At 34.5% G+C, this 17,237-nt stretch overlaps 1 long non-coding RNA gene across 1 annotated transcript in view; it reads right to left on the bottom strand.

The window, feature by feature from the left end:
* Positions 1-17,237, bottom strand: part of LOC108755485 — a 47,645-nt gene that overhangs the window by 12,210 nt on the left and 18,198 nt on the right. The window contains exon 2 of the long non-coding RNA XR_001939769.1: positions 13,584-13,724. This is a non-coding gene — a long non-coding RNA (uncharacterized LOC108755485). The remainder of the gene's footprint in view (positions 1-13,583; positions 13,725-17,237) is intronic.

The following is a 17,237-nucleotide window of genomic DNA, read 5'->3' as shown; positions in this document are numbered from 1 at the left end:
ATTTTATTGAGTAAAAGTGATATGCGAATATTTTCAATTCTAAAATAAACATTTTACCTAACGGTACAATAAAGTGAATTGAAGATTTCGCGGTTTAACCTGTTTCAATATTTATATTAAACATTAAATGTACTTTTTTTACGTCAATCTCTGTACGATAACTTTAATATGCAGCAGTGCGCACAGAGTGCATCCAATCAAATTCGTTATAACAAAAACATATGATTTAAATGAATAGGTGGATAGCACTCTATGCTATAATTATTTTAAAAACCTTGTTTTGAAAAAGAAAAGTAAAAAAAAAAATGTTTAAAGTTATTTTTACATTCCTCTACCTCATAAAAATATAAATAAAATGTAAATTTAACTCTATATACTATGGAAAAACGTAACTATAAAAATAAAATTTGCTTCGGATGTTCTGAGCGTCCCACTTACCTACTTGAAGGAACAATATTTCACAATTTTACATACTAAATTAACTTAAAATAAAGTAACTTGAATGAAAAGTCAAGTGTCAACAATGAAAATTAAAACTAAACAATCAACCTCTAAACCACAAGAGTTAACCAAACAATGAAAAACTGGGTCTTAGTAGCTAATATTAAAGTCAAAGTAGTAAGAGCCCTTGGTAGCTCAATAGCTCGGAGAGTATTGACCAAAGGGCCAAATGTGCCAAAGGGTACCATAAGCCATTTCCTACTCACCGATCGAAGTGCTTATATTTCCAACGTCTACTAGCGGTTAGCAAATATTCTGTCCCTTGGAGGGGGGGGGGAGGGGGAGGAAACAAGAATCTATTTACCGCGATCGGCAGCGTTCGCACACGACGGTTCCGAAATACATAACGGCTCACTGTCCGACACACATCGATACACCACCGCGATTTTGCGCGTTTCCGGTGCGCAGCGATAGCCGGAATTTATTTACGAAGGCGCACTTCCAACGATCCGTGACATCGATTTGGCATTCGGACGACTTTCCATTGTTATTGTCAATCGTACCGACCATCCGTCCGATATCGGCGGGGTAAGGCAACGGCGCCCTCGAAAGAACGTCAACAATTGACTCGGAAAGATAGAGGAGGAAAGGCGTCGATCGCGCCGCGGCGAGAGATAACAACACGACGCGACGCGGAGTGTTAAACCAACTTTGTAATTAGATGGATATGACGTAAGACGCCGACGGGGCCGATTAAACGCGACCGAAAGCTTTCGATCGTCATTGCTCTCTGCACGCGTAAACAGTGCGAACGGAGAACGCGACGGCGCTCATTAGTCATCCACGACCGCGCCGCACCGCGCCGCACCGCGTCGCGCAGACACGCATTTTAGCAATGCGTCGTAACTCGCGTCGCGGCCCGGCCGACTGTGTTTGGAAATTGCCCACGTCGTACATAATCGTTTTTATGTCCCATGTCGGGGGAGAAGTAAAAATATATATATATATATATGTATGTCGCGCCGCCTTGCCGATTAATTCGCCGGCGAGAGAACTCGAGCTCGGATAGAAATATTCTCTTAAAATTCTCTTAGCGCAGCGATTTTGCCGAACATTGCCTCGTATCTCTATCTTTGATCATCCGACATCAGGATATAAATACTGTATTTAACCCTTAATTAATACGATGACTTCACATTGACCATCGCCTTTGTTTCGTTCCTTGTTTTATTCTCCCTATCCTCCTGGCTTGTAAACCCCCGCCACTTGTCTTTCACTTTGATACTTTTGTGTCTTGGACAAGTTTCTTTTCTTCCTAATAATCACAGCGACAGACTAGACCATGTCAGTTAACAAAGAGAATTAAAGTACGTTAATTAAACGTGAAAAAAGTATGATTGTTATTTTTGTACCATCAAAGGCAAAAGAATACTTCTGCTGAATGACATTTCTCTCTCGGGGAAAGCTTGGGAAAGTTCTGAAATTATGAAAAAGCCGACTCACGAGAAAAATTAAAGTTTATAAGTATAGATGAAATCATTTGCAACGTTGAAACTTGTAAAATAATGTAGATTTTTTTTTTATCGAGTTTATTGCGTTGTTACATTGCTTTTAATTGTTTGGGAAACTTTGAATTTATTTTATTGCATTAATTACAAAGCTCGAGTTCTCTCGATTGAAATAATATAAATTTTTTTTTTTCCTATCACTCAGACATGAAATTGTAGTTTCCATTTGAAACACGTGACATGAATATTATTCTTTCATCTTGCCAAAGAATATATACAGAAAGAACGACTTTGCTTAAGTGTAATTTAAAAATTTAGCTAGATACAGATATAAAATAATAATTTTGTTGACTCAAAATAATTATATAGGATTTAAGTCGGTAAATTTTTTGTAGTTCATTATGCTTAAGTGCTACACAATTATTTTAATCCAACAAAGTATCTTATACCATAATATGAATACACAAGAAGTAGGAAACAAAAACCCCATAAAATCGTTTATACATATCGTAAACTGTTAACTTATACCGTAAGCTATAAAAAAATTGAACAATCACAGAATGTGAGAAGAATAAAATCTATTATTCTACTCTCTATTCGACTGTGAATGATTAATTGCTTATAACTTGATTAATTGCGTAATAACTTACGGCACAGTAAAAGTTAAAAGTTTACGAAAAGTTTTCGATGTATAAATGATCCTGAAATGATCAAGCTGGATCTTTAGTGCTTAAATGATTCGGTTCAAATTTATATTCACATCAAATCCCGCAAATTGCGAGCCGAATTTAATTTTCAGTCTCGCTCTAATTTCTTGGAGTGAAATCTCACTCCAAAAGAAGGAAAATAAAAAGAATAAAAATTGTCACTCTTTTTTAAAAAGTAAAATATTTTCAATCTTCTTTAAAAGAGGCTACATTTTCACTCTCTTAGAGTGAGATTTCACCCCAAGAAATTTAGACAGTTTGAAACTTAATTCTAATAGAACTAGAGTAATATCACAAATTAAATTGAGATTAATTTAATAATATTGATGCTCATAGGCATTTTGAACAGATCTTAATAATCTGATAGCTAAATTTTTAGCTTTTAATATTTCAGCAGTCATTCTTTCTGTATATAGTAATGTGCGTCGCGCAGCATTTCATTCATTCGCGGCCACGTTGGTTCTTTTTTTCATTTGTAGGATAATCGATCGGTATCTTATTTTAATTGTAAAGGTATTGAACTGTCGATCACGAAAATGAATCGATTGTTTGACTAATAAAGCGCCGCGTCCCTGATTACCATTATTACGACGGGGGTAATTCGAGCGTAGGTGCCCCACCGACAATGTTCGGTGTCGTATGGTGCGATAACGCAAGTTTATTGTTGCGCGCGCGCCCAAGTCTCGAGTTGCGAACAATAAGATGTATAAACCCGTACTGTGTGGTTAATATAAGATGTGATTAAACTTCGAGCCAATTCAAAATCATAGCACGAATCTTCGGCGTTTCACGGTTGAATTGAACAGGGCGCGACTCGAGATTTAACGAAACGCCGTCTCTTCCCCTCTCTTAAAAATAGACAATGGCGCCAAAATGAGCGGTTATACAAAGCAATCTTGCGAATGAAAGAATCGAGTTATCTCTTGGCGTTCGTCTCTTTAGTTGCGATAAGAAACTTTTAGACTGAATATCTCACTCCTAAACGAAACCATACTTGTAATTCAATGTCACAAAGTACGTAAAAATTGATTTCGCTCCAATTTATTTTTATTGGAACAAATACTCGCGAGAATATATTATATTTAACTCTTGCTAAGCTGTCGTGGAAAAAAAGAACCGATTTTTTTTTGCCTTTTTTAAATAAATGTCAAATATTAATTTTAGCTTTTATATCCATGAATGCACTCTTTACATTTGCTGTTATGACTTTTTCTTTTTATGTATAAAAGGGAGTGAGATTACAGAAGCAGGGGGAATTAAAATGGCTTCTCTTTCAGTTCTAAATGATTTAAAAATCTGGTCGTTTTATTCTATGTCGCTATTCAATGTTGCTAACTCAAAGGGACTTTAATTAATAATATTAATGTTATAAATATTTCCCACCCGGTCAAAACGCGGCAAAAGTTGAATTAAAAATAACATTTTATTACATTTTCAACTCATTCGTATCGCGAAAACAAATAGTTTAATTCATGTCCCCTTTAAACTCATTAAAGTAATAGTTAAAATACGAGAATCATCAGTCTAACAATAAGATCAATCTTTCAAGATGACGTCATTTCGTCGTTTTAAATTTAGAGGCAGATTTATGAGAGGAAGATTTGCGAACGTGCGGTCATTCGTCTTAATCAGCGTATTATTTCGAGAATTGTCGAACGCCGAAGAATAAAAGATATTTATACGTGAAACAATACTGCTTAAAAAATCGATAATGAATGTGCCAAACAGGTTTCTGCTGTTGCAATTTAACGTAAACTAAAATATATTCGGATGTCTGGTATATCAAATTTAGGTCATACTGTTTTAACAATCTGTTTTAATCGGAAATCTCATTTATCTTCAACATATAATACTAACAATATATCGATCTAAAGGAATCGATATCTCTTTGAGCGCATCGTTATTTTTTTTATTCTCGAAAAATAACGAAACATAAAGATCGCTATTTCATTTCGATATTTTCATAGAAACAAAGCGGTAAATTATCACGAGAATTATATCTTTGTATCGTTATATATTGCGTCATATATCAGCGGTAAATGAAAGAGAACAGCGGGGCGTAAATGCCTCCAAAATTATATTGAGCTGGCCTGAATGGTCGTTTACCAGAAACCGAGTGTGCCGAAAACAAACGGGACGATAATAACTTTCCGTAAACAAAGACGGTCCGATACACCGTAATTCGCATCACGAGAATTGGAACGATTAGAATTTAGGCCATCGTTCGATGCGAGAGACATCGCGACATGCTAGCATATTCCCCATCGTGTAACCTTGTCGAAACGAAGATTGAATCATATTGATTCACTGTAGTACTGCTATGCCGCACGTAGCGCAAGCGTTCACGCAAATTATGCGTATCGGGAAATGGGTGATTCGTGAGATAACAATGCATCGTTTTGCATGCTGAGAGCAGTGATAAAGCACGTCGGGTTATTTCGAAGAGCATGATTGTTTCAGACATTGAAATCGAAAGGTTTTCGATCATCTTGAACATCTCGAGAACACATCATTTTCCTTTTGTATCTGATACTGTTACTTCACTCTCTATTTTATGAATAGAGAGTACGTCACAAACATGGATTACGTAATTTTTCAATACTTTCCGATTTTGAATATTATTCCTTTGAAGTAATTTCAATCTTTACCTAATTAAATTATTTACAAATTTTCATAAAAAAGGATTCCTATGTCTATCTAAAAAAATTTCAAATTATTTTTATGAATAAAAAGCCGAGAAAAATAAATTATACATCATTGGGTAAAAAGGTCACATTGACTGTAATTTAATAAATTAGTAAGTAAATAGGAAATAAAAACACAGTTTGAATGTTACTACTCTCTTCAGTTTTTTTTTAAAGATTGCATCTTTAATCATGTATTATGCAAACTTTTACCCCAGGAAAATATTGGCCAACTAATCTGAGAATAATCTGGAATTAATTTTCCAAACAATATCACATCACATGTACCAATGATTAGCCAATTTAATAATAGAATATTAATGCATAATTTAATCTCTCTGCTAAACGAGAATTATTATTTCATCAGTATAGTTACCTTCTATATCGCATAGCATACAAATTTTCAAAAATTGTTGATATTATTCATCGAAAGTTTACTATCTAAAATTAACAGATAATAACTAAATAATAAGTAAATTTCATTGTGATCTGTATTGAATAATATTTGTAAGCTGGTAAGCTTGTAAATATTATAAGCTCTATACTGATACAGTTGCCATTTATGTACCACGAACAGTTGGTCACATTGAATCAGGATTGAAGGTAAACAACCGATCAAATATTTGTTATATTAATGCCGCAATACACGAATATTGAATAATCCCCATCAATACTGTTATTTTATAAAATAACGATAATGCATCTGATAAATAAGAAATCAAATAAAGGGAAATATATAAAATTCCATTTTATATTAATATTTTCTTAAAATTGAAAAAAATTCATTAAGCAAATCTTGAGACAGAAAAGAAATGAGTACTTATTTAAGTGTGTATAATAAGATGGAAAAGATTCTAAAATGATTTTTGTCAAGAGCTGTTTGATGTTACTTACATTTAAAGAGAGTTATCAGAAGACGTTAAATGAATAAAGTAGGACTATCGATAATAGATTCGCAAATGCAATTATCGGGTGGAAAATCGTTTTCGCAAAAACTTGGCTGCTCGATAAAAGGCGTCAAAGCTAAATAAATTAAATAATTAAAGGATAAATGTATTTTCGATTAATGCAATTAATAAATTAGAGCATCTGTTTTCGATGTAATCAAATTTCCAATTTTGATGTGGAACTTCGCGGTTTCTAGTGCAGTTTCATATCGATGAATTTGTTGCCATGACAACACTATGCAAACAGCTGAAGCATACCGAAATTAACCCAATATAATTCAATTCCTTCCAAATCTCGGACTATGCAAAACTTAAGTGCAATATAAGGGAGTATTGTTATAGTTCCCAATCTCAAATACAGACATATATATAAGTTTACCTTTCAAAATATCTTTCGAATTTCTGAAAACACCAAAATGATGCAAAACAACAACTTTGTTTGCCCAGTGCAACTGACAACAGCGTTGAGCTTTTTAGTAAAAAAAAATGGAGCAGTGGCAGTCGTAGAAGTGGCAAAAGAAATTAGTTCACTGTTGCAACTTATTAAGCACAGTATTGCAAGTGGCAAGGTAATTGGATTGTAAATTACTTGGCGGAATGCGGTATAAGGGCGCATTCACATTAGATACGCAATCAAAGGGAAACAAACCGCGGTGGAACAAGCTCGGGAATGTTACGTAACATTAAATTTATTACTGTACACGAAGTATTCGAAATAATAATTGCAACACTTGCTGATATTCGTTTCTTTTCACTCTAGTTTCTAATTTTTCGCTGTAATACATATTAATATATGCACAAATCGACACACGGAACTGTTAGGCGTATCGTCGTTTCTCCGATAATCCAGCATCGCTCTCGAAATGCTCAATGTCGCTTGAATGTCATCTCTTCAAATGCCCAAGTATCTCTTCCGACACGATCAAGCAACGTTTTTGAAAAACGAATACTCGAGGATACCTACCTATACTCTTGTGAGTTTCTGCACTGTCAGCGCTATCCCTTCCATTTCAGACAAAACATTTTCCCATACCTAATATAATTTTATTCTATTCTTATCTTTTGAGGAAACATATTTTTTACTGACGTAAATATCACACATGAAATACACATGTCCACACATATGGGTGCATATAAACGCCTCTCCGCCAAATTACAATACGTGGAACTTTTCCACGCCTCCCGACACCTCACCGTTTCTATTGCGCAGTTTCAACATGCGAATCTCTTTGAAATACCGACACGGATATATATGAATCATGTTTGTTTATACTCATTCATGCGCGTTTATGCGCGTTCTCGCATATATATCGTACATGTTGGACTGATTTGCGACATTTGCAGATGTTTCAGCTAGGGTGAATATATTTTTCAGTACGTCACTCGTAACAACAGGAAAAAACCTGAGATATTTGCAATTTTTAAACGAGACACATAACCATGATATATTGCTATTTTCCTCGCATTTTTTACTGTGACTTATTTCCCTTTTAACTTTATGATCGACTCTACACTAATAGCTACATTACAGTATACGTAGTTTTTATGTAAATGTCAAAATAAATTCATAGAAAATATGAAATAACGTACACAATAATAATGTAGACTCTTAAAGGTTTAATAAAACGAAATGATAAATTGATTGAAAAACATCTATCAAAGCGTGCATTGTAAATATGATGAAATTCCAAAATAAATTCTACAAATATCCAAAAATATCTAAGAAAACAAGAAAGTTAAAATATTTTTAGAAATAAGAACGCCTAATCAAATTTCTAAGTTCCAAATATTGGCTGTGAGCGCGCCTTGTCACAAAATGTCAATCATTATCTTATTGTGTTACGTTGTAGTACCATTGAATAATGATAAGACTACAAAGCTAGGTACAGTCAATACTATCAGTCAATATTATCAGATTGATTTGACACAATATTCGGAAAGGTATATTTTTAGACATTTATTTTTGAAGGTATCTTTCTGGATGATCTATTTCTGAATCGTTTAAATTTTAAATCACCATCTATGTTCCAACATAATTACAATTTCTAGCAGTGACAAACAACAATCGTATTGAATTGAGTAAATAGAACGGAAATGAAAAGAAATAAGAAAACTTATATATACTACAATATAACTTTAAAAAGGAATAACTTTATCATATATTTCATCGTTCTAGTATGAAATACCGCTAAAGATAATGATTTGCGTAATGTTCAAACATCATTAACACGATTCAACACTAAATTTTCTTAAAATATCATAGCATATCATTTACGATAAAAAAATTTTTAGAACATTGTTGTTAGGATTTGCGTAACATGTCAAGATTTTAAATAAATGGGAATGAAATGAGGACAAAAGGATAGCTATTTGCAACATTTTCTACGGCAAAAAATTTCTTTCTATTATATAAATAAAGTCAATGGCAAAAGTACAATTCAAGAGGTTTCAAATTACGTTTATAATTAGTACGACTTATTTTCATCAAGGTATAGCTGTTTATCAAGGTATAGTTGTCACTTTTTAATTTTCTGCACAAATACATAGTACAACAAAACATCATGTTTCTCTCTCCGAAGCTGTTATACAATACAATATTTTTTTTATTGAATACGATGCTATCGCAATTGTATTCAGTTTCAATTTACTAAAAATCCTGACGTACTACACGACAATTCTGACGACTACAATTTATTTCAAAGCTGATTGAATAGCACTTTCGATGTCGTTGACTTTGTATAAAAACAATTTTTTTTTGCTATGAAAAAATATTGAAAATAACCAAAATCGCATTCTTGGCATTTCATCCCAATTTACTCGAAATCCGGGTAGATTTTAACAACGGTATCGTGTTCAGCGTATATAGCGTAAAAAAATTTTTAGGATATGTACTGTAACAAAATTGTAGAGAGAAAAAAAAGTGATAAGTTAAACTGTGTAATTAATGGAACAATTCTTTTTAATGTCCACTTATTTATGCAAGTGCGACTTCAATGCCGTTGCAACAATCGCGGTATTTCCTCGTTGCTGACGTCACTAGAGGAGGTGGCTGACGTACACGCATCTATCTTCTTAACGGTTAGATACGGTAAGTCGACGACTATTTACGATTAGGAGGGTTAAGAGAGCAATATCTTTGCAAAAAATCTTCCGTCAAGCAGGCAATTTCGTAGAGTTTATACGATCGAGATAACACAAGTGAAAGGTTCTTCCGGGAAGGCTTTATGCAATAACTTGTTCCTAATTGAATAAACGTTAATGTTACATCAAGTTGCGCGTACACTCAATAATAACATATCTCTAAAATGAAAGGTGCCGTAATTGTTTGTAGTTGTTAATTAACGCTGTGATATTTATTACGTTTAAGTTGTTACACAAACAATATACACAGCTACAATGTTTTGAATAATAATTTTCTAATAAACTTTATATTGATCATTGCGAACTAATAAATATACTCCAGTAGATATTATGCTAATTTTTCGTTCATTTATTGGAAGACTGCGGTATGTTTATTAGTTTGCAATGATTTATTATACTATATTATACTAGTATAATAAAGAAATTAATAGCCTAATGATTTCGTTATCTCTTATCGGTATTCTTTTTCAAGCATCGCGTGGTAATCTGGAAAATTGTAAAAATGGGAAAAGTCAAGGAATACCGCATGGGTCAAGGAAATTGCAAGCTTAGAGAATTTGTCGTCGCGATGACACATAACATGATAATGATTTGTTTAATTCGCATAATTATAATTATTAATAATTAAACAAATCGTTATCTTCTTCCGTGTCATCGCGACGACAAATTCTCTTAGGCTTGTCATTTCCTTGACCCATGCGGTATTCCTTGACTTTTCCTATTTTTACAATTATCCGGATTTACGGCAACTCTGCTGACAGTAACAGACGTAAAGCAATAAAGAATCTCCTATTATTGTCTGCTTGCGATCGCGCCATGTCTGCAAACCAATGACGTTCTCTCAATTGCTTGTGTAATGTTTAGCGACGTATACTGATATACTATATACATGTCTCAGTCTTATCTCAATTGTGCAACATCGATCGCTTTCTCCGTTTCTCGCATCTCCTGTTTTTCGCGGTTCCGATTTACTCCTCGCCACGTTCATTTCTATCAAGTGACAAGCGGTTTGCGTTCAATCGCGATTCGCTTTTAGCAGATCTGTTTGAACGATGTTAAGTGCAAATCAAATGTATCGGTGGTATCATCAACCGTTTCTTCGTCACTCCGTTCTAGCCAAGCTATTTAAACGCTATCCACGTTTGAAATTGAAGCATTCCACTGTCGAGATAGGATTGTGGAAAAAGACTACGAGTTCTTTTCCCAGGGATAATGTACTTTTCTCGGAGATACAGTGAAACGTTTTAACGTTAGGTGTTCTTAAAAAAAAAAACCTGCATTGAGACAAACTGGTTGAAAATGGGAGAACCAGAAAATCCTGATTCGTCCATTTTCAACCAGAATTCCACTCGCAACCACAGATTCTTTTTCCAGTGCGCGAATGTAAATCGAAGATTCTCGTAAAATACTGATAATAATAATCATAATAAGAAAACATCCTGTAAAACTTTTTGCTTCGTAATGAAGATTACAAGGGTACAATTATACAGCGATAATGATCATTAACGTTCGTTAATTATCATATATTGACTGTATCAGCTTTGATTTACATTCATTTGTAATTAATTTCCTGCATAATATGCATATAAATATTTGTAACGCCTATACGTAGAATCGCGAACAAATTGCAAGCATGAAACCGACAAATCGATTACACGGCTGATCCGCAATCAACGATTTCTTCACGAATTTCTTCGCTTACGTAGAACTGCGAGTGTTCGCTTATTAGTCACGGCACAATCTCCACCTTGCCGACCAGATATTTTCGTATACACATGACGCAACACGCCTTGACACAATGCGGTACCACAAATTTCCCGTTAAACATCAAACAACCCAAAATTATTACGCGTTTCCCCGCAAGTAACCCTGCATATATCGTTATACTGAACAACAACTTGGGTGCATAGGCGTAATGGAATTTCGAGCGAAACAATTCACTGGTGTTGAATAATCTTAAAAGCCAGCTGTGCCTCATTTACGGCGTTTTAAACATTTTGGTGTTCAAGCGACAAACACTGGATACATCAGTCATAACCGCATCAACGTCAGATAACGAATTTACTTGAATTCTGGAAAAATAGATTTATTTCTCTCACAGCGAGAGAGAGAGAGAGAGAGAGAGAGAGAGAGAGAGAGAGAGAGAGAGAGAGAAATCAGTTTCACTTTGGAGGTACATACCCCGCGGTATTTTCCAATCGGAGGGATTCCGCGGTAAACAATGAGTTTTTTTTTGTGCAAATAATAGATAACACGCTCGTCCCGACGCTGGCGGATGTTTTCCGTTTACGCCGTCCACTGTTAAACGCGTTAATTTGCCGTCTTTTGCGACTGCGACGCTGCGGAAGGTCGAGTTCGCTTGGAATTGGGAAATAATTGGAAGATTACTGTGATCCCGGTAAAAGCAGCGGACTAATACGACGACAAACAAATAAACGTCGCTTGTCGCCGATAATCCATACTTTCTTACCCTGCATAAAGGACGAAGTATACGGCTGCGTGTTTGGAGGTGCTCATTACGACGCCCGTTTGAACGATCGAATTATGTGCCGTCCATTTTCCAGTTCCTTTTTTTTCCCGTCTTTTACTCTTAATCTCTGTACTTCGCGTTCTCGCTAAAGTTCTTCTTTGAGGCGATATTATGTGAGCCGTACGGTGAATTTATGGATCTCATTAACTACTCGATCGTCGAATATACAAAGCGATATTTTCAAGTTTCTCGAGAATTTATATGAATTCGTAAACTTGTTAGAAAACGATTTCTTGGGGTATAAGCGAAAAATGCAGGGAGCTTTCCGCAAGAAAATTCTCGGAGTCACGATTAAGTGATAAGACTTCGCGTTCTGTAGACAATTTTGAGATATTACTTAAGAGAACCTTACTTCGAGACTTAGTAGCGGATACACCGCAAAATTGCCCGCAGGCAATCGGTTGGCCATTATTGGTAATGGAGAGTTTTAAGAGCTGAGAAATCTCCTGGAGGCTTCTTCCGTAAGTTCCTCGATAATCAATTCAGTTTCGATAGTCTTGTATGCGAAACAGATCTTACGGCCGAGTATCTTCTATGAACATATCGATAATTTACACGGATAAGTCACAAGACTCCTGCGTTCGGAACTGACAATAAAAGCGTATTTAAAAAATGAGAAAGCATCATATGTATATTTTGCGTAAAACCGAAGAGGACTTTTTTCCTTTTTTTCCCCCTCTTTTCGCCAAAGTTATGGGATACAGACTCCGATATTTTTTTTGCGCGCAGGCGGTCGCAAAGCAAATTGTTTGCTTTTAAAACAGCGCTGCAAAAATAGCTCGGATGGCATGTTTACACGCGATCCTACGACGACCGACCGGTAATCGAATATCAGCCGCGATTATTCTATGGGCATTCATCAGTGACACGTCATGCATGAGGCTGTACTTCGTGCGCGGAATAAAGAAATCGTCGACGAAGTTTCGCGATTGTTCACATTATTTGATCCGAAGTCTCGAACTTGAGGCAAGTATTGACCTCGTAAAAAATGGGTGCAGCAAGAAGTACTGCGACATGCCGAGCAGAAACTTCAGCATAACGACAAATATTTAACTTCATCGGCGCACTCTTCCATCAAAATTGCTCGTTCAACGCTAAGTTCCTTAATAATAAGTTAATTAACCACCGAAAAAAAATCTGATTGCACTAATTAGAATTCTGGTTGAAAATAGACTAGTCAAAATCTTCTGTTTGAATTTATGATAATTTTAATTAAGATAACGGAAATTTTTATTGATATGTATAATCCAAATTTTCTGTGCATTCATTTTCAACTAGAAATTTTTCTCAGTGTAAGCAATTTTTAGTTAATCATAAGCGATAATACGGTACGTCGACATTAAAAAAGTATTCTTTTAATAGAATTTAATAGGTCATTTTAATAAGGAGTAACAAGTCACTTTAGTAAGGAAAAAATATCACATCATAATTCTCTATTCTTTTCTTCGTTCGTCGTTTTGATGATTATTTCAGCACCACCCTGTATAAATTCGATGGCCTTTCCCTCTAATAAGAGGAGATCATCAAGACGAACGTTTTCAAAGGAACGGCTCGGTTCATTAAGTTCGAAAGGGTTTCATCCGCGGGAAGGGTAGTTCGGAAGGGTAGTTCGTCGAGGTACTTACGTGGGCCGTAGGTACAGCGTCGTTTCTCCGGCTGAAAGTGGACCTAGTCGACGTCGATGGCGCGTCGATAATAGAATCACTAGAGCACTGCCACCATTGCCGTGTCCTACATTACTTGCCATGCCGACAGTTCCAAAATCACTGCAACAAAGAAAAATAATCGTGTACAAACAAAGGCAATGCCATCCGGTGTGTAATACATCTAGATAATTACGTCTTACGCAAACACCGCCGTCAAACTCGTAACGAGGTATTTTTTTCTTTTCTTTAGAATAGCTTTCAGCAACGGACTTCCGAGAGAATAGAGATAAAAACGATATTTTTTACCGTTCCAGTAAAAGAGCTACGGCTTAATAATAATATTATACAATAGCGCATGTGCGTATGCAAAATCAGTTAATTGGACGTGAACGCGTTGTTTTTCAATACTTTCATTTAGCATAATTATCAATGAGCGATATGCTGGCATGTGTACAGCGTCAAACGTGCGAGAGAGAAAGAGAGAGAAAGAGAGATAATTATCTTATAAAAACAGACTAAACAAGTTTCTCTCATAATAATCGATATCTTGGTAGATTCGCTACATCAAGATGCAACTGAGTAGATCTATAAACACTTTAAATCCCAAATTCCTTTTTAAGCCCATTCCACACGGAACACGATGAATTTTACACTGAACAACATCGTATCCGAAAAATCAGAGCTTTAATCAGATATCGCTCATCACTCATCGCGTTCAGTGTGCAATGGACCTTAAAGTTATCTCGTGCTTTTAATCGATGCACGAGATAATCACGCGTATAAAAAAAAAAAAAAAAAACCAAAAAGAAATCAATTAAGAGAAATAAATCTCTTTTCAGTTCAAAAGCGAATCTTAATGCAAAAATATTTCACAGAGTGAATTTATTTGCATACCCAAGTAGCATACCGCGTAGAAATATTTTTTGGTCTTGAAACGCAATTATGAACAGAATTGGAGTAGTAATATTAAATATTATATTGTGGCTGAGAGGTAATATTTTTCGCAATTAAAACGCAATTATAAACAGAACCAGAGTAGTAATATCACATGTTACATCCTGGCTGAGGTAATATTTTTCGCGATAAATGAAATTATTTACAGTTCTTAAGATGCTTATAAAGTAGCATCTTGAAAAAATTATTAACAAGCATCTTGAAAGAATATTAATAAATATAAATAATTTAATTTATTGCAAAAAATATTACCTTAGTCAGAATATAATATTATGTGATATTACTACTCTAATAATCTAGTTCTGTCCATGAATGCGTTTCAAGACCGAAAAGGTTTTAGTGCGTGGTTTGGAGAATTGGATATCCTATGTAAATTCACTCTGAAATATTTAAAATCCGCTTTGATCAAAAATAGATTTATTTCTTTTAATTGATTTACTCTCGTCGGTCTAATACGAACCATAATTACTACACATAATTATTCCTTGGAAAACGAAATAATAGTCGGTGACAATATTTCGCAATAGTTAAATAAATCGACTTATTATCCGATATCTCGATATTATTGTGCAAGATATCTAATCGAGTAGAATCTGTTTTGTAGAATCATGCTATTTACAAGTCTTTCGATAGTTGCGATAGAAAGTAGGTCAGCTATCACATATTTAGAGACTTGTCAAAGATCTTATCTTTACAACAACGTCGTTTGAATTTTCAAGTTAAATTGATCGCAGAATATTTCAAAGTCGCGTTCTAAATTTTAAATGTTTCTGTCACACCTTATGTTTCGTAAAACTTTATTAGCAAGTACTTAGGAATTTAAATAGTCTTTTGCGATAGGCTTTTTTTCTATCGTATTGTTCGATGCATGGCAAACGAATTGCGTTTGAATATCGATTTATTCAAGGCAAACATAATATTTAAGATCGATTTTTATGTAAACTCTTACTATCGCGTCATATTTCAAAACTCGTATTAGCAAGTACTTGTGAATTTAAAAAAAATATATATCTTACGCGATAAAAGGCTTTTCCTTTCGTGTTATTAAATTCATGGCGAACGAATAGCGTTAGAATATCGATTATTGATTCATGAAAAGTTAATATAGTTTATGATCGATTTATGTCAGATAAAAATGACATCGCATAAAAAGGTGGCAAAGAAGACACGGGATTTTTCTAAATGCTACGATAAATACGAATATTCCGAATATATTGCAAGTGTACGTAACGTTTAACGTTTTATATCAAGTCACGAATCAGCCTTACCGTAAACGTCTATCATGTGTCGAGTTTTTATATACAGAAAGTCAGAGTGAACGAACGTATTATTCCACGCTCGGTATTATTCTTTTAACATTCAATTGTTCAGCACAATCGGATCTGATTGAAGGTAATTGATAGTATTTGCGTAATGAAAATTAGATATGTTGAAATATTGCAAATATGTATATGTATACTGTCATCGCTATCAATTTTATACGGTATGCAAATACAATTTCCGCTCTTTCTCTTTTATCTTCTCTCTCTCTCTCACTCATGTGTTGAAAGCTTATCCTGTAATTATGAGATAAATACGTTCAAGCGGAAGCTTTGCCCGATGTAAATATAATTTTCATGCTCAAGTACGGTTTATTATATGTTAAAGTGTGAATTCTACCAAAACCGAATCGAAATAATGTTATGTCTTTTAGATATACGTTTGCAATTATTATATATTACGATAAGTAATAAAAAATTTAAATTAATTTTTTAGATATTGTACAGTTATACATATTTGAAGATAAGATTTGTTTATGCCTATATTGCATCTATTAAAATGGAAAACGTGAAATACAAGCAGTCATTAAAAAAACATACGTGATTTAACATAATTGGTTTCATTTCGAAATCAATTTACAAAAATAGATATCATATAAAACCAAATGTAAAATTTTAATCACGCGATTAAGCTCGCGAATAAGAAATAGTTTTACATATTCTTTAATAATGAATGTGATGAATTTATAACGATTCAAAATAATACAATAATATAATTTTTTCGTAACATTAAAAAAAAATATATAGTAATTTAAAAAATAAAAAAGGTGCAATATTTGCTTAAACATTTATGATCCTAATTGAAGCATTTATTGTTATTTTTATAAAACTCGCAATTTTCCTTAGGAATCTGATAAGTAAATTCTTGACATGTACAGATTCCTGATATATAAAAGGTTTGATATCTTCAATTCATTATCCAAATAAAATGTTTTCGTGATCGTGCGATAATCAATGTAATATTTATCTGCCAAGGATTATTGGAATTATATTGGAATTCGATCAACGATAAATGGATTTTCACGCAAGACAATATTAAAATACTCGCGACTCGATATCTTTTTCTTGTTTTGATCTGCTTCCTTACAAACGGCAAGCATCGCAAAATGTTGCAGGAACGGAAAAATTTCAATATATTTCTCGACGAGGCTAGATTATATAGAAGCGCGACGAGACGGCGACGATGGCGACGAACGAATGTCCGCAAGTTGCCGAACCGACCACGCGTCCACTCGTTTCGTCCGTATTTCGTCCCACCTCCGAGCAGGTTGTCGTACACACACTTTCGTAATGGAATCCCAGTTATTTCAAAGGCACACATGCACACACACACACACGCGCGCGCGCATACATAGGCATA

The sequence above is a fragment of the Trachymyrmex septentrionalis genome, unplaced genomic scaffold (assembly GCF_001594115.1).
Source record: "Trachymyrmex septentrionalis isolate Tsep2-gDNA-1 unplaced genomic scaffold, Tsep1.0 scaffold87, whole genome shotgun sequence".
Taxonomy (NCBI): domain Eukaryota; kingdom Metazoa; phylum Arthropoda; class Insecta; order Hymenoptera; family Formicidae; genus Trachymyrmex; species Trachymyrmex septentrionalis.
This window is presented reverse-complemented; position numbering and strand designations above follow the sequence as displayed.